This window comes from Amia ocellicauda, chromosome 4, assembly GCF_036373705.1.
Source record: "Amia ocellicauda isolate fAmiCal2 chromosome 4, fAmiCal2.hap1, whole genome shotgun sequence".
In the NCBI taxonomy this organism is placed as follows: Eukaryota; Metazoa; Chordata; class Actinopteri; order Amiiformes; family Amiidae; genus Amia; species Amia ocellicauda.
In genome coordinates, this window is record NC_089853.1 from 14502230 (window position 1) to 14525287 (window position 23058).

The following is a 23058-nucleotide window of genomic DNA, read 5'->3' on the forward strand; positions in this document are numbered from 1 at the left end:
TGGAAATGTTGTTATATATATCAATACATATTAATATGTGTATTACAATCAGTCTAGAAAATACATTATTTTGTTTAATGCACAATCTACAAATGTGTTAGGTGCAGGTTACTGTACAGCCTCTTCATAAATATACCATACATGGACACAGACAAAATCTTGCCTAATTCTTGACAGTTTTGCGTACTATGACCGTCTATGAACGTCTATTGTAAATAGTGATTGTGGGTTTTGTATGTTTTCTGCATATCAAGAACAAAAAGCAAAAACAAATGTCAGGCTATAGTACCTACCTGAATAACCGACATGATCACAAGTAGTGACATAAACACGTGGTTGTCCAGATGCATAGTAATGTATAGACTTTATCACACATCACATACAGATATGTCAAAACCAATGTGTTCACTGTACTGTTCACGGATTAAAAAAAAAACAACAACAACAACACTTCGATTGAAAAGCAGTGAAAGCATAATACTGACTGCATAGCTTTAAATACAATTGTAACTGCAAAAGGTAGTTTACGATGATACGGTTTAAATTAGCCATCTAAGCACGTGAAAGCAGCAGGGAGATGATCGTGTGGAGACAGGAAGGCTGGGGATTTGAGAGGGCTCCTAACGGACACGTGATGTCACCCAGCTGGAAATAGCGAGAGTAAGAACCTGGTAATCCCCCTTGATGGCCTTACCTTCGTTTGACCATGCGACATGTCCAATCCCAAACCTTGACCCCACAACCAGATAGAGTAGAGTGTGTGCCTGAGAGAGAGAGAGAGAGAGAGAGAGAGAGAGAGAGAGAGAGAGAGAGAGAGAGGTAACAGACGCCAATCTCAACAGGGAGGAGGGGGAGCGGACGGGGGAGAGGCATTCCTAAACACGAGAGAGAGAGAGAGAGAGAGAGAGAGAGAGAGAGAGAGAGAGAGAGAGAGAGAGAGAGAGAGAGAGAGAGAATTCATTCAGGGGGATTGTTGTGGACGGAGCTCCGCGGATTACTGTCTTCTGTCGTGTTTGGCTCTATCTGCGCCCCGGACACATTGCAGGACAGCGCTTTCACTGGAGAACATCTCGGCAGCTTGCAAGAAAAAGAGCGCAACTCTGAAGAGAGAGAGAGCAAGTCCAAAAGTTGTATTTCCAGTAAGAAATCCCAAGTCACAGATACAGAAAGGTGAGTATTCACATGCATCATGTGTATATTACATTGATGAATACCTGGACTATCATATTGCGTTATGAAACAAAAACAACACTTACATTACTATTAACATTACTACCACCACCACTACTACTACTATTACTATAATAATAATAATAATAATAATAATAATAATAATAATAATAATAAAAATAATAATGCATAGTTGATTTGTAAAATGCTACTTTTTTGATCGGAATTTTTATGCATATCAATATAGAAAAGACAGAATGCAGTTTGTATCTTAAAATATACAAAAAGCCACAAGATCAAACAACAGAACATAGATTGATGGATACAACAAAACAACTGCGAATGATTGTATGTATCTACCTGTCTTTATATTTCAAAGTGCACATGGATATTGTGTATACATAAGTACGTCCTAAGAGTTTAAACAAATGTCTGGGTGTAGTTGTATAATACATTGACAGCTGGGAATTCTTGATTATGTTTAATTAATTAAATGTAACCACTAAAAGAATATGTCATTAATCTACCCAGATGACGTTTGAAAACGACACAGAAACTCCTGGGTTGTGTTTAGATAACCAAACACATATTGTGCACTGTGGGTGTAAATCAATCTGTGGAAGAATGGGTGTTGCAGTGAAGGATTGTGTGAGGTTTGATTCCCAGCCGTGATTTCATACATCTTACAAACCAGCCTTGATCCTTCTCTTATCTCACAACCTGGGGTATATGGGCAAGGGGGGTGGTATATGAGGGTCAGAGACAGAATCACGTGTTTCAATATAAGGATGTGGCAAAACGATTGCCCTGTGCTGTCTGCCAGTGCAAATAGAAATATCCTTCATTGTTTGGATGGATGGATAGATAGCTAGATAAATAGATGGTTAGATACATAGACAGGTGGATAGATAGATATATGAATGGATAGTTATTGCTACCTTGTGAGTTATATGAATACTTTGCACCTTATGTTTTCGTTTAGATTGCAGTATATGCACTATTTATGCATACTGCTGCACACATAATGCTACATAGATGTCCAATGGAGGAGGTGTCAGATCTTCAGAGATGCAGGAGTCAGACTTGACAGGCAGCTCTGAACTACAGGGTCAATAGCCGACGCGTCAAACAGGGCCATAAATAAACGCACAAAGGTCGATCCAAATCAAATTGCGTAGCGGACTATCCAGTCCTCACTCCCGATAACCAACATTAACAAGATAAGCTGTTTGGATTAGGGCAGGAACACAACAATTCAGTAGAAGCGTCTCTGACCAAGTTTACATATGTCATTTCAAATCTTAACGATCTATTCCCCTTGATTATGAAAATAATAGCAACAATTAACTCAATGCTTTTTATTGTTTAATGTACTGCAGCCTACTTGTTACGTTTAATACATTCATAATGGTGTGCAGACGATACCGTACAGTGGTTCAGATAGCAACGCGTAGAAAACACAATGTGATGTGTAGCTATGTTTCTAGAATTGTGTGGAGATTTACAAACACTTTTTATTACTGTTGATATATTAACCATTCAATTGTGAATAACATGTATCGTACTGGTCTTATTTTCTATGAAGATAATCCAGTGTTTGCAGATGGGAATCGAGATTGGAAATATACTCTATGCAACGGAATCTCATATAGCTATAAGTGTAAGTAGCAAGCCGTGGGTATTGCATTTCAAGAGCAGAGTGAAAGAACAAAGAGCAAAGCAACATCCTTATCCCAGATTTTTTGTCGTTGTTTTACTGTTTTTCATGCACCGATTTAAATAGGCTGTGTAGAAACCCATGACAGGAATACTCCTATATAGTTTCTACACCTGGGAGCTTGAAGACATGATTTGATCAATTAAGTAATTGAGGGCTCAGTTGGAACAAAAACCAGCAGGGCAGGGGGTCCCCAGGACCAGAATTGGGAACCCTTATGGATTTTGTTAATATATTGTAAAATAATATTATTATACAATTACATTTATAATATAACCATTCCAAAGAAGACATATCCACAAATTTGTATGTTAAATAGAATAAAAAGTTTATGTTAATTTTAAAAAACAAATAATATATTTAGCTATGCAAAAAAAAAAAAAAAAGATTGTGGTTGGTATTGATATTCCAGAAATGGACTGATGAAATGTGCATACGACCTTATAGTGCAACACTCACACAGCAATAAAACACAGAGTGATCACGGTAATACATTTATACAAAAATATTCCCACATCATAGTTGTCAAGACAAACAATGCTGCCAGAATACATGTGTAAGCTGGGTAACACAGAATCTAGTGGTACTAACCTCCACCTAGCTTTTTTTTATTATATATTTTTTACCCATACTGTTTTGTTTCTCTCAATTCATTTTCATATTACTAATTTCCCAATCACTCATCAGACAGACAGTAGTGTTTGTTAACTGAAAAACAGCAAATGTTGTAGTACAAATTGTTGATTAAATTACAGGGTTGTAGCAGGTGGACAAAAGGCTTTAAATTTTGATTGTGATATTTTTATTACTCTGTTTTCATGACATAGTTAATAATAAAGAAGGTTCATATTTCTCTTTCACATTTACCCCAGAGACTCACTGATGTTCAAAATGGAAACATGCTGAACTCCAATGAAATTAAGAAATAAATCACTGGGCTGATACAAAGGGGGGTGGCGGAAGACAAATGGTGGGGGGGCTTTCAGCACTCTCATTCATGTACAGCTGCTCAGTGATGCATAATGTTTCTGTGTATGCCTGTTTAATTGATATATCATATGTTTAATAAACACTCAACACAATATGATGTAGGAGAATGTCTGTACCAAGGAAAACATTTAAACCTTGTATAGTTTAATTTATGCAATACCAGGAATGGTTAATTCATCTTCCATAATTATGTGTACCTTTAATCTTACTTAAAAAGAGAACAAGAAAGTAAACAAATTATTAATCTTTAACCAAAAGCTTGCTGGACCATTGTTTATGTTACAACTTCTGCACAGATTACCATAAAACAACCTATGCAAGAAAATTAACCAAAAAGGGAGAAAGATAGAATTAAATAACTCTGGAGTGAGGTTCTTTATTTTCAGTATATTATGTAGAGCATCAGGACATAGCACCCATACATGCTAAGTGAATAAAGGACTTCAGTAATTTGATCCAATTTGGATTGAAACACAGTTCATCCATCAAAACCAACAATTTTCTTTCTTAATTGTTGGGTAATGGAATTATTTATCCAGAATGCATGGAAAGATTATGCATGGATTTTTCATTCAGCATTTCTTATTCTTTGGTTATGCCATACATTCACTTTGGTATACCTGAGATTGTTAATGTGTATCATGCTACTAGACCTTGCATTTAATCTTTTGGAAGGAATATTACATATATATAATACTAATAACAATTGCAGTAATATTGTATTTTAACCCCTACAAAAAATATGTTTCAGGGTTACAAACAAATAGATTGACATGCACATTAATAAAGTTGTATTTTTATTTAAAAAAATAAAAAAAGTTGCAATTTTTTTCTGACCCATGCAAACTGCAGTATTGTCTGGTTTCAATGTTTAATCTTTTTTTTAAACAAATAATTATTTATTTATAAGTTATCTGGACTTGATAACTTTTAGATTAGCTATGTCAGTATAGCTGTTGAGTGGGGAAGTAAAAACCTAGGTTATTGCAAACAATCTGCAACATGTCATTCTCAACCTTTGGGAAGTGAAGCAAATTGACGTTCACTGCCCTGTACCATAGAGCCATTTGTGCCTGTGGGCAGCAGGCTATACCCATACTGGACACAAGTGAAGTGTGCTTTAAACATATTTTAAAGAATACTCGGAATATTGCATTTTAATTAGGGTAGATGTCAGTCTGTGCAATCAATGTCAACTCGGTTTGCATCAGACCTACCCCTGGGGTGTGCTTGGGGGGAAGAAAGGGGAAGGGGATGATTAGAACAAGAAGGTGAAGAATTACAGTAAACAGAACATCTTTTTTTGTTTATTGGTTTTGTAGACACAAATGCGTTGAGATGAGTATTCATATTTTGGATGTGCCCTATAGAATCTCACTGTACTAAAATCAGAAATATAGAGAAATACAATTCATTTTAAACAAAGTGACACCATAGAACACTACCATTACACAATCAACACATAAGTCCTCCACTTCTATGTTTATCGTCCGTGTTTTCTATGGACATAATCGCCAATGAACAGTTATCACCACATGCTGCACATGTGCTTGCTATTGAAAGCTGTTCTCTCTTTAACAGCTTAAAGCCAGGGTTCCCAATCTTGGTCCTGGAGGACCCCCTACCCTGCTGGTTCTTGTTCCAAAAGACCTCTCAATTACTTAATTGAAGTAACAATCTGCTTAGATTTGACTTGTTAAACTATGTAATAAAGGAGTTGGTTCTTTAATAAGTTCCTTATACAATTATATACTTAAACCCCCTACTGTTTAAAATAATTAAAAGGCTCTGATTCAGAAAATTATTAGTTCAATTAAGTAATTGAAAGCTTGGTTGGGTCTTCCAGGACCAGGATTGGGAACCCTGGGTTTAAAGGAAAGACACCATCCTTGTCTTGAATTGGCTCACAAACATGAAAATAAGCTTGGATTTGAAAATATACACCCTTGAATTTTTCGTCTGATTTATTTAACATGTAAACCAAAAAATGTACCTTACATTCTGTGATTATACACTCACCTAAAGGATTATTAGGAACACCTGTTCAATTTCTCATTAATGCAATTATCTAACCAACCAATCACATGGCAGTTGCTTCAATGCATTTAGGGGTGTGGTCCTGGTCAAGACAATCTCCTGAACTCCAAACTGAATGTCTGAATTGGAAAGAAAGGTGATTTAAGCAATTTTGAGCGTGGCATGGTTGTTGGTGCCAGACGGGCCGGTCTGAGTATTTCACAATCTGCTCAGTTACTGGGATTTTCACGCACAACCATTTCTAGAGTTTACAAAGAATGGTGTGAAAAGGGAAAAACATCCAGTATGCGGCAGTCCTGTGGACAAAAATGCCTTGTTGATGCTAGAGGTCAGAGGAGAATGGGCTGACTGATTCAAGCTGATAGAAGAGCAACTTTGACTGAAATAACCACTCGTTACAACCGAGGTATGCAGCAAAGCATTTGTGAAGCCACAACACGTACAACCTTGAGGCGGATGGGCTACAACAGCAGAAGACCCCACCGGGTACCACTCATCTCCACTACAAATAGGATAAAGAGGCTACAATTTGCACAAGCTCACCAAAATTGGACAGTTGAAGACTGTAAAAATGTTGCCTGGTCTGATGAGTCTCGATTTCTGTTGAGACATTCAGATGGTAGAGTCAGAATTTGGCGTAAACAGAATGAGAACATGGATCCATCATGCCTTGTTACCACTGTGCAGGCTGGTGGTGGTGGTGTAATGGTGTGGGGGATGTTTTCTTGGCACACTTTAGGCCCCTTAGTGCCAACTGGGCATCGTTTAAATGCCACGGCCTACCTGAGCATTGTTTCTGACCATGTCCATCCCTTTATGACCACCATGTACCCATCCTCTGATGGCTACTTCCAGCAGGATAATGCACCATGTCACAAAGGTCGAATCATTTCAAATTGGTTTCTTGAACATGACAATGAGGTCACTGTACTAAACTGGCCCCCACAGTCACCAGATCTCAACCCAATAGAGCATCTTTGGGATGTGGTGGAATGGGAGTTTCGTGCCCTGGATGTGCATCCCACAAATCTCCATCAACTGCAAGATGCTATCCTATCAATATGGGCCAACATTTCTAAAGAATGCTTTCAGCACCTTGTTGAATCAATGCCACGTAGAATTAAGGCAGTTCTGAAGGCGAAAGGGGGTCAAACACAGTATTAGTATGGTGTTCCTAATAATCCTTTAGGTGAGTGTAGATTGAGTGGTATCAATAATGACCCTTTCTCAGCTGAAACGTTTAAAAAGTAGCCACACTCCACTTGATATCCACTTAATATCAATGAATATGCACTTAACAACACCAGCTCATAATAATAACATTTTAACCACAAACGTTTACCTTACATTACAATGGATACTCAAAGAAGTAATAAATGATGTGCAGACAGAGATATCATGGAAGAAATCAAAAGAAGAAACAGCACGCTGTTGAAAGGAAATCTACTAATATACCTGAAGAGAGAAGTATTTGATCAGTGCATACTATCAGTGCTCACGTATGGCTGTGAACCCTGGTTACGTAATGCAGAAATGATACAGAAACTGGAGAAAAGGAGCATGGAAAGATGTTTGCTTGGAATAACATGAAGAGATAGAGAAATAAATGAATGGATCTGAGAATAAACCAAAGTATGTGACATTATTTAAAGAGAATATGTGGCAATGGGCTGGACATAGAAAGAGGAAGGACAAATAAAGCTATTAAATGGATACCAAGACATGAAAAAAGACCTAGAAGAGGACCACATGAAAAATGTTTGACATGGAAAAGAGAAGCTGTAGATTGCGGCATTTATGAGATATGAGTTGATGAATAAGCAGTGAATAGCCAACAATTGAATATTTTTGCATAGAAGACACAATACTATATGCAACAGGAACTCATTTCTAATTTAAGAACTGAAATGCATTCAGTTGCTGTGTGTTGGTTCAGATAAATACTTAAAGAAATATTAACTGGAACAGCAGGACTCCTATGTTAAATGGCCAGGGATGTTGCAATGAAGAATGTTACTAATTTTGGAGCATTAGTTTGAATTAAACAATTGCATCCAATTTATTGGTTTGCTGGATGATTTTATAAATTGATTTAAATTAGTATTTTTTCCAATTCATCAATTAATTGATTTTTTGTAATTTAAGAATTTAAGAATGACACCCTCTATATATACTAATTTATATTCTGTAATTTGATCTCTTCAGTATTCATTTGTTTGTCTTACTTTGTTCATTTTCTCTATACAAATAGCAAGTATTAACTCGTCGAAAACCGTGACACCATTTCCTGGCAGCAGCCCTGACACTCTTCTCCTCAGCCCTTCTCCTTTTCTCTCTCCAGTCTGCCATTTCACTGCATTGCCATAGCAACATGTAAACACTTAGTTCTCAGAAGTCAAAGCATAAAAGGTGTGTGAAGCTATTTGCATAAACACATTCATGGATACAAGAACTCGAATACCCACCAAAATCATAGAAATAAAAAAATATTGATTTGATTAATTATATTAATAATACTATGTAACACAATTTTTGTTCCTGGGTAGTAAGTGTTATTTCCTAATTGCTTATGCCTCAAAAGTATAGAAAATGGCTATTATTCCCCACAAACTTTGCTTTTGTGGCCAGGACAGTGATATTTAACTATTGTGTTACTATTATTAACTATTTTGTTAATATTTCTAATGAGAAAATGGGCAAATTTGTTTCTTTTCCTTCACATAAAGTCAGAAAAAAAAAAGAATCCATATACAGGTATACTGTTATACAGTATAATCGTAAATCTCAAAAAACTACTCACTTCTAAATCTTTTGTAGTCATTTGTGTATTACTTTAGTATAAATAGATGTTAATTTGGATTCATATGTTTTTTTTCCTGACTTTATGTGAACGAAAAGACACAAATTCGCCCGTTCTCTCATTGGAAATAGTTCAAAATATCACTGTCCTGGCCACAAAAGCAAAGTTTGTGGGGAATAATAGCCATTTTCTATACTTTTGAGGCATAAGCAATTAGGAAATAACACTTACTACCCAGGACAAAAAAAAAAGTTACACAGTGTTATCCATGCTCTAATCCAAGCCACAACAATCATGTCAGGGTCTGACATCATTATCACTTGCCCCATCGGGCGTGTAATATAGTGAAGAAGCCTGCCCGACAGAACTTGGAAACTGTGTCGGGCAGTCAGGCGGTCCCTTATGTTGAACCATCAGTTATGCATAATGTAAAATTATTTCTACAGAATAAAACAATTGAATAGTGTAAGTGGATTACATATCATTGCATATAATTAGTACCTGAGTCATTACTGTGGGGAAGACAAATTCTGTGCTCTTTTTCACTTTCTGGTAAATAAGGCAACATCACGTCCTGAAACACTGAAGTGCTCCTTTGGGGTATAGAAAGCAGTTGTGCTTTTGGTGAAACCTACATTTCCTCAGTGTTTAAAGTTGGTAATATTGATAGAATTGAACCGAAAAATCTCAGATAATTCAACATGAGGAAATATGAGCCAACCATTTTTGAAACTGAAATTGTGGTCCTTTAATTTTTTAAAAACAATAAGTTACAATTTCCTTATATACAATATATAATTATATACACCTGAATGTTTAATAAAAGTTCAAATGTATAGATTTATTCAAACTCACATTGGATGTGCTTTTCCATTTTAACTGAGTGGCATCTGGATGAAATCAGATGGCACTGTGTTGCTCTATCTTTGTGTGTCTTGCAATTTTGCTGTTACGTCCAAACATCACACACTGTGGCACTGTTACTCTGTAAGTGATGAAGTTGTCCCTGTGTTCTTACTCTTATTATTTTGACATAACAGAAGGACATATTTATCAAATCAGTTCTGTTAATTGAGAATCAAACCTGATGAGATTACTGTGGCATTAAAGTAAGGGAATGGAAAGGAATAGCAGATGGGGGCAGAGGATTAGCAGTACAGACGAACGTGTGTGTGTAGTGGTACAGATGTTTTGGCAACAACTGTGCAAATCATGTATGTCTGTATACTCCGCCTTTCTCTTTAAATGGCAGAGCAGACATACTGAACTGACAACACTGGGCTCAGTCTTATGGTGAGGATTATAGGTATTTATACTTTATATAATTATTTTCTTCACTTAATCATTAATGCTGTGGTCTTGGCTATGTATTCCAAAGTTGACAGATATGTTTTTAACATGTCCTGATATCTTTCCTTGTACAAAAACATGTTCAAAACCTTTCCAGCTTTCTGTCATATGTTAATTTCGGACTGTCAATTGAAAATATTTTTCTATAATTTATACTATAAAACATTTAAACAAATCTACATGGCTAGATTAAGTATCATATATTGTTTATTGTATACTTAATCCATCCATGTAAATTAGTTTAATGAGGGACTCATATTTTTTTCATCCTTTATTTTACTTTTGCACTTCTCTCATATTTGATATAAGCCCATTTCTGCCACAGACAAATGTAAATAAATATTCAAACTTAGATCAGTTATGTGGGCTTCTGAATAACATAGCCTATTCCTGGAATGCAAACTATGTTTAGCCATTTAAGACTATACTTGCCAAAGTCAAGTCAGTCAAGTTGGAAAATGTCTGAGCCAGATATATCATTGAGAGTTATGTTTCTTCCTTTGTGCCAGAGGGTGGTATAGGGGATCAGTGTGTATGACACTCATTTTTAATGTGCAAGATTGTAAGTTAGAATTTCGTTTAGAATGTCATTTAAGATGCATAAATATATTTGAACAATTATTGCACAGAGTTAAGTTGCTTAAATACATTTTACTGTAACATTAGCCTGGATAAGGGCATCTGCCAATACAAACATAATAACAATAATAATAATAATAATAATAATATCGACTCCTAAAATGTATGACTAATATAATTACACAATATAGAAATGGAGAAAAAGGGTCAGCAAGGAGTCACAATTGCAATACCAAGAAATTAAATAAATTAAACAAATCTTATTGCCATGTCAGAATCAAAAAATCTAATTGTTTGAGAGCATCCAAGAACAATCAAGAAAGTTCAGAAGCATCACCATATCTTCAGTATCTTTCTACATAGACCACAAAACATGCCCAACTTTGGTTTCTGAGGAGGAAGCCCTTGCCCAGTCAGTCCACTCAGAGTTTTGCCTTTGTGAGAGCAAAACCTCTGGCTTCTGCTTAAATTTGCATTCAAGAGCCTTGAAAATAAGATCCAGATGCCCTGCTTGTAGTGATAGTTCTTAATAATTAAGATTGTCCTTGAAAATCAGTTGAACATTTTCAGTTTTTAATATAATCTTTTATAATTCATAGAAAACTAATTTTGTTACCAAAAGTGTAATACAGGTGTTTAAAACATGGTGTCTGAGTAATGCATATCATAACATTTCGATTGTGTCCTATGTGATAATGGTTCCTGAGTTGCACGATTCTCACCTATGCAAAGTTTTCCAGGACCACAATTCTTGCGTTTCTCAAGGGACTACTGTAACTGTACTGAAAATTGATGTTATATCAACAATGAAAGATGGTGAATGTAATGTAATCTTTAATACTGTATGCTGTTCTTAACTACAAATAAAGTATTCTATTAAAGGTACTACAGGTTCTATAAAGGTTCCTTTGTCTGTTGGGCTAAGGAGATTGACTCTTATGAAGGAGTACCCATTAGGGGGCACCCAGGATACAGCAATGTGCATGATGCAGCCAGCAGTAAAGATAAAGCATCTGCTACAGTTCAGTTTAGCCCTTGCAAACATGCCAATTGGAGAGAGCAGTGCAGTGGGGCTCTGACACATACTCCCTATAACAGGGTGGATAGGAAAGCTGCCTGGTACTTCTCGGGCAGCATCCGAGTGATCGCACCTCTATTCACAGGATTTCCTGTTTTGCTGCAGACACACTGGCGTTTAGTGGCAACTGCTCCCTCAGTAATCCTCCTGAGAACCCATGAGCTGCCAAAGTGCCATCCAGCTCTTTTTGTAGCTCAGTTCAACTCTCTCTCTGCCACTCACAAAAGAAAAAAAACTATGATTCTCTTTCCTTTAGCATTTTTATGTCCTCCGGGCTTTCAAGTTGGGAAGTCTTTTGAAAACTATCTCTGTCTATTGGGAATCTATCTCAACAAATGGGGCTCTGTTAAAGTTAAAATGAAAGATAGTGGATAAAAATAGACAAACAAAATATGTGTCTGGAATGTGAAAACTAAGCCTTCATCTGTAGTGAAGAAATAAGAAAAGTGCGTCTGTTCCATAGAAGACAAAATAGTTTGTACCAGTCCACTAAATACTTAATGTACCTTAAAATTAACATGTTTGACTGTCTAGATTATTATTATTATTTTTTCATTTAGCAGACGCTCTTATCCAGGGTGACTTACATTTGTACCCATTTATACATCTGGGCATTTTACTGGAGCAATCTTAAGTGAAGCACCTTGCTCAAGGGTACAACAGCACTGTCCCACCCTAACCACTACTCCACAGTGCTGGAGTGCTGCTAGATCTAAACTCAAATTATGTTTGTTGTGGAAAACCACCTTTGAAGGATCGTTGTCATACAACTAGGGTTTCATAAAATGTAAAGAATATTTATGTTTGAAAAATAAAATTCCTTTTATTATTATTATTTTTTTTTTTTTGGTTTTATTTATTTTTAAATTAGAAGTGAGAACCTTAAAAATTACCCCAAAATATGCATGTTTAAATGAAAAATGTTTGCATGCAGATGACATGTGAAGCTGTGGGAAAGTCACAGCTCTAAATATTGCAGTGCCACTTCTCTGTGTATTAAATCTGATATATCAGGAGCTGAACACAGGGAGGAGACAGGCTTTGCCTTCCAAAACTACTGGAAGGGTGGGAGCTGCAAGTGGACTACGTGCGAGACTAAACGGACAAATACAAATATTTACAAACCTGTTAATAGCAAACTACAGACCTGAACTGGTTTCTTGGTTAGATTTATACATTGAAAATAGAAGCAATTAACAATAAATAAAGCTGCAACTCAATACAGGTTTTGTAGTGGTTTAATCCTAGCTGTTATCTCCTTTTTGTGTGTTTGTATACCTTTTAAGTGATTATTTTGTGTTAGGACAAAATCTTATGTTTCTCGTGAACACATGGATGTGTACAGTGAGTCTAGTTTTTGTTTCAATGAGGTAGTGAGATATTATACATAGCCTAATAAGAATTAATAAAGAAATAATTTTAAAAAATCTAATGAGACACAAAGGCATAACAGCCCAAGCAATTTCCACGTAAATAACATCCAGACCTCTCCATGATTGAACTAACTTCCTTATGAAGTGGTTGATGTAAATTTTTTGGGAAGGAAATTATTAATCCATTCCCAATAACACTTATATTGCAAATACATACTATGCCATCTTAGAGGGGTCAATTTGTGTTCCTGGAAAACTTTGCAAAGGCGAAAATCGCTGGACATAGGGAGCATTATCACACAACAAACAATGGAAATGTTTTAATCAGACACCATGTTTTATACTGTCAGTCTATACTTTATTATACAGTTACAAAATCATAGATTTATTTAAAGATTTATTCAGTTAACTGATATAAATCACCATATTATATATATATATATATATATATATATATATATATATATATATATATATATAACGTGAAAGAAGTTTGTTTGAAATCTTTGCAAATTTATTAAAAATAAAAAACAAAAAAGCACATGTACATAAGTATTCAAAGCTTTTACTCAATACTTTGTTAAAGCACCTTTGGCATCAATTACAGCTTTGAGTATGATGCTACAAGCTTGGCACACCTATTTTTGGGCAGTTTCTCCCATTCTTCTTTGCAGGACCTCTCAAGCTCCATCAGGTTGGATGGGGAGCGTCAGTGCACAGCCATTTTCAGATCTCTCCAGAGATGATCAATCGGGTTCAAGTCTGGGCTCTGGCTGGGCCACTCAAGGACATTCACAGAGTTGTCCTGTAGCCACTCCTTTGTTATCTTGGCTGTGTGCTTAGGGTCGTTGTCCTGTTGGAAGATGAACCTTCACCCCAGTCTGAGGTCCAGAGCGCTCTGGAGCAGGTTTTCATCAAGGATGTCTCTGTACATTGCTGCATTCATCTTTCCCTCAATCCTGACTAGTCTCCCAGTTTCTGCCCCTGAAAAACATTCCCACAGCATGATGCTGCCACCACGCTTCACTGTATGGATGGTATTGGCCAGGTGATGAGCGGTGCCTGGTTTCCTCCAGACATGACACTTGCCATTCAGGCCAAAGAGGTCAATCTTTGTTTCATCAGACCAGAGAATTTTGTTTCTCATGGTCTGAGAGTCCTTCAGGTGCCTTTTGGCAAACTCCAGGCAGGCTGTCATGTGCCTTTTACTGAGGAGTGGCTTCCGTCTGGCCACTCTACCATACAGGCCTGATTGGTGGAGTGCTGCAGAGATGGTTGTTCTTCTGGAAGGTTCTCCTCTCTCCACAGAGACATGCTGGAGCTCTGTCAGAGTGACCTTCGGGTTCTTGGTCACCTCCCTGACTAAGGCCCTTCTCCCCCAATCGCTCAGTTTGGCCGGGCGGCCAGCTCTAGGAAGAGTCCTGGTGGTTCCAAACTTCTTCCATTTATGGATGATGGAGGCCACTGTGCTCATTGGGACTTTCAATGCTGTAGAAATGTTTCTGTACCCTTCCCCAGATCTGTGCCTCGATACAATCCTGTCTCGGAGGTCTACAGACAATTCCTTGGACTTCGTGGCTTGGTTTGTACTCTGACATGCACTGTTAACTCTGGGACCTTATATAGACAAGTGTGTGACTTTCCAAATCATGTCCATGTAGAAACATCTCAAGGATGATCAGTGGAAACAGGATGCACCTGAGCTCAATTTTGAGTGTCATGGCAAAGGCTGTGAATACTTATGTACATGTGCTTTTTTTGTTTTTTATTTTGAATAAATTAGCAAAGATTTCAAACAAACTTCTTTCACGTTGTCATTATAGGGTATTGTTTGTAGAATTTTGAGGAAAATAATGAATTTAATCCATTTTGGAATAAGTCTGTAACATAACAAAATGTGGAAAAAGTGAAGCGCTGTGAATACTTTCCGGATGCACTGTATATATATATATATATATATATATATATATATATATATATATATATATAAAATGTTCAATTGAGATCACGGACAATCCTAATCATTAAGAACTCTTGCTGCTACCTGTCCACCTGGAGTTCACTATCAAGGTGGTCCCAGTAAACATATTTCTGGTTTAATTATAGTTTACTTTAGTAAAGTTTAGTTGCCATCTCTCTGCCCTCTGAAATGGAGTTATGTAAACATTGAGAACAAACGCATGGTATTTATACAGTGCCTATAGGAAGTATTTACCCCCCTTTTTCACATGTCACAAAATGAATTTGGACCCATTTATATATTATTTTTTCCCCTTTGATTTTCATAACTACTCAACACTTTGAAGAGTCAATGGATATCACTTTGTATTGGGCTTATATATTGTAAGTTGCCCTGGATAAGGGCGTTTGCTAAGAAATAAATCATTCTTATAATTATTATTATTATAACAGTTAATGATTTAAAAAAAAAAAAAGTATTTATTTGATAAGTATTCACTCACTGAGTCAATACTTGGTAGAACAACCTTTGGCAGTGATAGGGAGATTTTTTCTCCTCAATAGACAGGCACACTCAGGGAGATGGTTGTATTTAATCTTAACCCAGTGCATTACACAAAACTGAAATTCACAAATAGGTTAAACATCTATTGTATTTTCTATGTTTTTGTATGTTTTTAGGGTATATGATTAGCTTAGAAAAAAAAAACAATGAGTTTGGATAAAGATTCATATATAATCCACACCCTCACACATTTAATGAAAGAAAACAACGTAAGAAAGGATTGAATGAAAACTAAATGAGTAAAATGAGTCAGATACACAAACAAATCAGTAAAATTAACAGAAAGAAAAATAAGTAAAAACAAGAGCATCAGTAAAACAATTAATGCATTAAATTGACAAACTGATGAAAAAACATACATATAAAATGTTATGCAACATAAACATATTTTCTCTGCTCGTGAACGATTCATATTGTTTGAGGATGTTGAGAGACACATCTCATTTGTTACACATAGTGTACACCTTTACATCAGTTACTGTAAGCCTTCTATATTTTGACTGTTGGCATGGAGGTATGTGGATATATACCTATTTTACATTTGCCAAATGTGCTTTGTTCACATTTTGTAGACATTCACTTTGACAGATGTAATAAGAGTGAAATATAATACAAATAGTATTTTCATTGCTACAATTCGTAAAGTGTTGTCACATGTACTAAAATATGGTAATGAAGTGAGCTGCAATATACTGTATTAATTATAAAATGTGTTTGTAAGAAGATCTTAAGCATCTCTAGCACTGTGAGATTGGTAAGACGTTTTATACATAAAGTGAGCTAAGTGTGCTCCTTTCTTGAAGCATAGGCTGCTGAAAATATGATGTATACACAGCATTAAACTAGAGAAATAGGTAATTGAGTGTAGGCTATAATTTGAACACTTAGGGATAGCAGAGCTTCTGTGGGTGACAGTTGGCATGATATCTTTTAAATCAGATAATTCACATGAAGTCTGTTTTTGTGTGCATATGAGTGTGGCTGCATCGCTGTTTATTTATTTTTTACTTTCCACTATTTTTAGCAACTGAGAGCTCCCTTATTTGTATTTATTTATTTATTAGCAGACACCCCTATCTGGGTGACTTATAAATTAAAACTATATATTCTGTAGGTCAGATCTGGTGCTATGCTTTAAATGCTAATTATTATACTTTTCGATTTGATTTTTATTTATTGTAAGGCTCTATATTTAAAAAGCATTGCTTGATAAAGCATGCAGAGATTGGAAGGGAATTGAAAGGAGAGGTGGCATAGAATGATTATGGTGAATTAATTAATAAAATAATTCCCTTAAAAATGTGCTATGACATTTTAGGTGTATTATAGTCTTCTATTTAAATGAAACCCAAAACTGAAATTATACAATTGCTTTTCCTTGCTTTGAAAGATGTCTTCTGGTTAAAAGAGTTGCAAGGAAAGTTTTTGCAGGGATGTAGTTATCAGCAGATTTAGTGCATTTGATTTTTATATTTTAGTAACTTAATTTGCACAAAATCCATACTATTTATGTGACTTCAAATATTCATCATTAACTTAACCACAAAAACTCCATGTTGCAGTGTTACTGGGCTTCTTTACTATGTGTCACTTAACACGTCTGACACGCCAGAATAGTTGTACCATAATATTTACATTGATAGTCCCACAGTAGGCTAAAGGTTTGGGGCACTGAGCAAGCATCTATTGAAAGGAAAAATAACTTACTTTACCACTATTCAGCTGTGGCTACACAAACACAAAATATACAAAAACAATATATACATTTGTGTCAGACACCTGCTTGGATTCGAACTGTTGTTTCAGGCCTGATCCACACAGCACTACCAGCAGAGCGACAAACTTGCTATGCCCAAAAAAGACCAGTCAGTCCCCTGGCGCAAGGGATTTGAAAACTCTTCCATATTCAGAGAGGGATCACTGTGTCAACTGGCTGCTCTATGTCTCACATTACACACAGATGAAAATTACATATTATAAAATGGAAGGAAGATCCAAACCTTTGATGACTATTGTACATTCTTTTAGTCATGCAAAATAAATGGAGATAGAATGTGCAACAAAAAGAAGACAAATTGAAAACAAGATTAATGATGCCTAATGAAAAGCTAATTACACTGCCAAGTCAAGAGATGACATGCCCTGGCATTTGGCCATCTTGTCAGGATCATGCAACTTGCCTCAGTTAGCCAATTAAATATTTGGACTCATCTCATTGGGAAAGTAGCTTGAATGGGTAAGGTACAGTCTGTCCTAAGGGATTCTGACATCTTCAAAATCTCATGGCAGATCAGTGAATGACATCAGCCTGTAATAGGCAGAAGGCAACCACTTCTCAAAACATCCTTCAACTCCTGACAGAATGGAGAGACTTTAATGAAATAATGAACTGGAAACATGTGAATCTTCTGCCATTATTTATTTGGCAATCAAAACTAAACACATATTTCCTATAAATTGACAAAGGAACTGGAAAAATGTACATAGTGTAGAGTGGTTTAAAATAAACAAAGAACAACAAAAATAATGGGCCCAAAAAATTAAATAAAATAAATTAATGTGGCCAATTGTGAGACCACTTACAAAATTTCAACGTTGTTTTTAGGAAAGTAATATCAATATTGATAAGCTATGTCTAATGTTATGGACATTATTAAGCTGATGGCTGTCTATAACATGTTAGTTACTTGCCTATGATGTTAGATTAGGTTTAAAGCAAATCAGTTAGAATGGACAAAAATATGACATGACTTTACAGTAAGCAGAAACTGGTTGTATTATAACTTTAACAAATTAAAGATGAATATTACTGGAGGTGCAAGTATTGTTTTTATTAGATTCACTGATATATTATTATAATTTTCTGTGCTATCATAACATCTCACAGTTCATGAGATATATTTTTTTGTATGTAGAGGGTACTGTTAAAATTTTGATTATTTAAAATATATAGACATGATAATTCCTCATTAGTCCTCATTAGACCCCCACCCCCCAAAAAAGACAAAACACTCAAACACTTTGGCACCATTCATTGTTCTCATCTGGCAGGTGCTCAAAACTGAACAGCAGGAACTATTTAGGTCAAGATGAAGGTGTGCTAAAAAAGCTGGTACATGAAGATCTTTTTTAGCCTGCTGGGATTGGACTTTATGCCAATGTAAAGCAAAATAAGAGCATCGTATAAGGCAGGGGGAAAATCACAAGAGTGCATCACAATTGCCAAGCAAATGTATTAGCTTAAAGTTTTGGAGCACTAGTAGTATTCCATATCATGTATTTATGTGATGCTAGGAATTGTGTTTGAGCTGTAAATTCTGTGAATTTAGATAAAGCCCTTTTTGTAGTGCTTCATCATGTCTTTGAACTGTGAAATAATCCCAACCCTTACTGAGCACATTCTATGTTTGAAATTCTGTTTTACTGTTTTCTACCCAGAAACTGCAGGGATGTACCTTCATTTTCAAATAAAAAATTACAAACAGGTAAAGATCAGTATCCCTAAATGCAACAATGAAGCAAATCCCCCACCTAGAAAAATAACATTGAAAGGAATTAATAGAATACTATATTATTTAAGACACATTAAAGTCATCATCACATGATAATTGAGTAATTCAATCCATAGTAATGTATGTTATATATAATGTTGTATTTCTGTGTTGCACAGTAAAACAATATATTGCATGTTTGACATGACTGGAGATGAAGACAACTTTAAGACAACTGACCTTTTACTCATTACGTATAACAAACTGAGCTGGAAAAGTTCAATCATTACAAGCTTTACACTATACTGTGACATTGGATTCGATACAAACATTTAATATAGCCACACTCATCTAAACAAATTAACCATTTGAAATTCATGCAGTCTGTTTTCTATGTTTAAACTAATCACTTGTATGCCACTTTAATTATTTTAACATTAACATTCACAAAAATAAATACCACAGAAAAATGGAGGTGGGAGGAGGGGGGCATGGAGGGATGTGAAAGCTCTAACAATTTTAGAGATGGATGAGTTCAGCATAACACATTGAGCTAGAATAAACAATTCTAACATTTACCAGATGGAATTATTATTTATTTAGTTAATTATTCATTTCACATTATTATTATTATTATTATTATTATTATTATTATTATTATTATTATTATTATTATTATTATTATTATTATTATATTTTCAATTGCACATATGGAGCATGTTTTACTTTGTTGACAGGTTCATATGTGTTAGTCTTTTTAATATTGGATACATTTGGGTATTTTCTGACATGCTGATACTAGATAAATTAAGAAGGATGTATATCCCATGATACTCATTTTAAATAATTATAATTAAATTAACACAGTTATGCAGAAGTTGAATAATGCACTCCTAACATCCAATGGTATTTTCCTATAATATATAATATATTTTGAATCATTTAGGAGCCACATGATTTTGAAATGTAATTTTTAAGTTTCTCAAAACAACCAAAATGGACTGTGATGTATTGGATCATGGATTCTTCTGTCTGGTTTCACAGATCTTGATACGCACTTGTTTTGAATTACTCTACCTAAAATAACATTGCATAGTACAAGACTAGTGGTAATCTGGGTCTGTGAAACCAGCCCTTTATGTATGAACAATAGCACTGAAGTGATTTAATCTTAAACTGCAATTTTCCCAAAGATCATTTATTTAAGAGCCTCTTGAACAATTATGAATGGTACTTCAGATGGAGGCAAATAGAAACGATGTTCTTAGGCACAGGAATTACTAGAACTGTTGTTGCAAAGAATGATATCTTTGATTGTTTCTTTAACTACAAGAAGGCCATGAGAATACACTTAAAACAAAATCTTAGCTATATTCACTGCCTTCAATCAAATGCCTTAAACCAATAAGACATCTCTCCTTCCAGAGTTTCCTTGTCCTGTCTGTTTAGTTTCTCTCACTGCAGCTTGTTGAGCTGAGGACAAAAAAATACCCTTCATCACATAGTTGTCACCTTCCCTTGAAAAAGCTCCTTAACCTCACCAAGTTTCCCAGCACTGTACACCGAGTAAACTTGGAGCTGTGTATACTGCTTCTTTATTCCAAGGTGTTGAAACTTTCCAAGCCTGGTGTGCCTTAATGAATGTTAAACATAAGGCTTTGTCTTCGGCTTTGGGTTTAGTAGTGCATGTAGTCTCATTGATGTATATGTATTTATGTATTCTCACTTATTTCGTTTTTTATTTATTCATAGTCTCAAATTTGGACAAACCAGAACAGTTGCTGGCCAGATGTATTAGTGGTCATCAAACATTTATAGAAACTAATCAAATATGGTTGTGGGGCTTCATTTGAGGGTAACCTCAGGAGGCAACCATGATTATGGGAACGAAGTATTATTTATATTTCTGTTCTGCAAGACAATGTAGAAAACATCTACACAAAGCTCATTTCTAGTCAGACATGTTGGGCCACTAGTGGTTTTGATTGCATTAGCCCTGCAGCAAATTGGTTTAATTCTCTCCTACATCACAGACGATCTGCTTCTTGACCATCACCCCTCCCCCTTGTCTGCCAGCCTTCACTACCTTCTGAAAACCTCGACAACAGCAGCGTCACACTAGCCACTGGCTCTCTGTTGAATTTAATCCTTGGGATTTGAACAATGCAGGCGTGTATGTTTGCAACCTATACATTTATCAAGTTTAAGTGCTAATATTTTACAAATACATTACTTGTTTCCTTTCATGTTTATTGCAAAAATGTCCTTTAGATCTTAACAATATATACAATAAATTTGATGCTCCTAAATGCCATATTAATTTGATTTTACATTAAAAAGTACTTTGACGTAAATGTATTCAAATCACAACATATTATCATATGTTATACCATACTAAAAGAAAACAACAACTTCCACATTGCATTGAAAGAAAAATAATGTGAAACTGTGGGGGGATGGGCACAGTTCTGGGGGCTCTTTAGAAAAACAGTTGCACATGGGGATGTGGTGAAAATAAGTGAAATTATACAGTTCTCCAGAGAACCGGAGAAAAACCCAAATAAAAGTCTGGCTCCACTTTGAGTCTACTTATAGGTAAAACGGGTCCTTTCCAAACATTCAACTAATCGAAGACAAACATGACAAAGAGCTATCTATCTGATCCCAAATCCTTATGTCGGTCCCTGTCCATAAATCAAAGTTTGTTACCATAATCATTTTGCTGTCTTTTGTTTGCTCTCGCTCACACTTTCCGTCTGCCTCTTCATAACAGGAAATTGAGCCCTACCTGTTTTATCATGTTTATTTTTAATTGTCGGCTTTTTTGTATGCAGGAGTATTTATCATAACACTGTGGAAAGATGTATGCATTAATTGAGGATTCTAGCTTTTAATAGATTGGTTTGTTGTTATACAGGTAACTGCTATGAGGGCTGTAATTGGGCTATTCTGTGAACTGTACTTTGAGGTAGCCGCAGGGCTGGCGCTACCTATAGGCAGAGTAGGCAATTGCCTAGGGCCTCGGGCTTGGAGGCGGGGCCTCCATAACCGTAACATCCCTATACGCGAGTGTAACGGGGCTCATTTGTGTCATAATGAGATCGTTACAAAGTGACGTAACCCCTTGGTAAAAGTAGTATAGTGTTAATCCTCCTGTAGTAGGAGTCCCAGCCTGTTAGCGTAGAGGGCTTAACACTCTGCTGCGCTGGAGCCGCATTGTCTACACCAGTCCACCAATCAAGAGGGGGGCCTCCAACATAAATTTTGCCTAGGGCCTCCAAATGTCTAGAACCGGCCCTGGGTAGCCGTGCCTATTTGAATGTGAAGGGCAATTAATGGTAGGAGCTTAACTTTGTATGTAAACAGATTTAAGCAGAGCTGCAACAAAAATAACTTAAACTTGGTTAATTGTAAATAAGTGAGTGAGGATGCTTCATGATACAAACTTTCAAGTATAAATATTTTTAGCAATTATATTTGTGTTATTGGCATATATTAGTGACAATACTTATGAATTAGGAACTGGTCTGGTGGCTTAGAACTGCAGTGAGGGATTTACAATTTTTTTGTTGTAAAAGGGGATTAGTTTTAGCTAAGAGATTTGGAGTAATTTCTGTTCTGAAACACAAATCTCTGTTCAAGGCTTTATAGCGAGAGGATCAGCTTTGTAAAATGGGTATCAGGGATTAGTTTTGCATTAAAATTAAAGTTTGATGAAAATAGAGTGGTACTCACAAGGGAGACACCATACCTGTAAGTGCAGCTGAGAGATGCCCTTCCCTCAGTATATCTTAGTAAATAGTCAGAATCCACCCATTTTGTTAAATATATTTGGTGTGCTGTTATTTTACTTGTATATTCTCTTTTCTTCATTTTCTTCATAACCTCTTATGTCATCAAAGTCTGTGAAACCTGCAATATATTGTGCAAGAGTTTGGTGGCAGACGTA

At 35.8% G+C, this 23058-nt stretch overlaps 1 protein-coding gene across 1 annotated transcript in view; it reads left to right on the forward strand.

The window, feature by feature from the left end:
* Positions 1-944: 944 nt before the first annotated feature.
* Positions 945-23058, forward strand: part of LOC136747821 (excitatory amino acid transporter 2) — an 87682-nt gene continuing 65568 nt past the window's right edge. Inside the window, exon 1 of the mRNA XM_066701050.1 lies at positions 945-1170. The gene's annotated coding sequence lies outside the window, so the exon portion shown is untranslated. The remainder of the gene's footprint in view (positions 1171-23058) is intronic.